This window comes from Piliocolobus tephrosceles, unplaced genomic scaffold (assembly GCF_002776525.5).
Source record: "Piliocolobus tephrosceles isolate RC106 unplaced genomic scaffold, ASM277652v3 unscaffolded_423, whole genome shotgun sequence".
NCBI classification, from domain to species: Eukaryota; Metazoa; Chordata; class Mammalia; order Primates; family Cercopithecidae; genus Piliocolobus; species Piliocolobus tephrosceles.
Window position 1 is genome coordinate 373,079 of NW_022326865.1, and position 1,942 is coordinate 375,020.

Consider the following 1,942-nt stretch of genomic DNA (forward strand, 5'->3'; position numbering starts at 1 on the left):
TTTCTGAGAAAGTTCTTCGTGATGTGGGAGTTCATCTCACAGAGTTACACCTTTCTTTTCATGGAGCAGTTTGCTAACACAGTTTTCATGGAAGTGGCAGAGGGATATTTGGGAGCACGTTGAACACTACAGTAAAAATCGAAATATCCTCGTAAAAAAAATAGAACTAAGCTTTCTGAGAAACTGCTTTGTGATACGTGAATTCAACGCACAGAGTTACACTGTTCTTTTCATTCAGCAGTTTGCTCACACTGTTTACTTGGAATCTACAATGGTATATTTTGAAGTACTTTGAGCTTATTGTGAAAAATTAAATATCCTCAGTGAAAAACTACAGAGAAGCTTTCTGAGAAACCGCTTTGTGTGGTGTTAATTCATTTCACAGGGTTACATGATTCTTTTCATGGATCAGTTTAGTAGCACTGTTTTTGGGGAATCTGAGATGGGATATTTTGGATCACATTGAAGCCTATGGTGATAAAGAAAATATCCTCAGATAAAAGCTAGAAAGAAGCTTTCTGAGAAAGTTATTTGTGATGTGTGAATTCATGGCATAGAGCTACACCTTTCTTTTCATGGAGCATATTGCTAACACAGTGTTCATTTAATCTGGAAAGGGATATTTTGGAGTCCATTGCGGCCTATAGTGAAAAAGGAGATATCCTCAGACAAAATCTGGAAAGAAACTTTCAAAGGAACCTCTTTGTGATGTGTAAATTCATCTCAAAGAGTTACACCATTCTTATTATGCAGTTTGATAACACTGTTTTCGTGGAATCTGCAATAGGATATTTGGGAGCTCCTTGAAGCCTGTGATGACAAACAAAGTATCATCAGAGAAAAAACAAAAGGAAGCTTTTGGAGAAACTGCTTTGTGATCTGTGAATTTAACTCACAGAGTTACACTGTTCTTTTCATTGAGCAGTTTGCTAACACTGTTTTCTTGGAATCTGCAATGGGACATTTCAGAGGGCATTGAACCTTATGATGAAAAAGGAAATAACCTCTGAAAAAAACTAGAAAGAAGTTTTCTGAAAAAACTGCTTTGTGATTTGTGAATTCATCTCAGAGTTACATGATGCTTTTCATGGAAGAGTTGGTAGCACTGTTTTGGGGGAATCTGACAAGGGATATTTTCAATCACAATGAAGTCTATGGTGACAAAGGAAATATCCTCATATAAACACTAGAAAGAGACTTTCTGATAAAACACGGTGAGATGTGTTAATTCATCTCACAGCGTTATATGATTCTTTACATGGATCAGTCTTTTAGCACTGTTTTCGTGGAATCTGAGAAAGGATATTTTGGATTGCTTTGAAGCCTATGTTGACAAAGGAAATATCCTCACACAAAAGCAAGAAAGAGCGTTTCTGAGAAAGTTCTCTGTGATATGTGAATTCATCTCACAGAGTTACACCTTTCTTTCCATGGAGCAGTTTGCTAACACTGTTTTCATGGAATCTTCAAAGAGATTTTTTTAATGCATTGAGACTTATAGTGAAAAGGAAAATATCCTCAGATAAAAACTAGAAAGGAACTTTTTGAGAAACTGCTTTGTGATGTGTGAATTCATCTCACAGAGCTACACCATTGTTTTCATTGAGGGGTTGGATAAACTTTTTTGTGGAATCTGCAATAGGACATTTGGGGGCACATTGAAGCCTATGGTGACAAACGAAATATCCTCAGATAAAAACCAAAAGGAAGGTCTCTGGGAAACTGCTGTGTGTTGTGTCAACACATTGCACAGAGTTACAATGTTCTTTTCAGTGGGCAGTTTGATAACACTGTTTTCTTTTAATCAGCAATGGGATATTTCGGAGCACAGTGAAGCTTTTGGTGACAAAGGAAATATCCTCAGACAAAAATTAGAAAGAACCATTCTGAGAAACTGCTTTGTGATTATGAATTCATCTCACAGAGTTACATGATTCTTTTC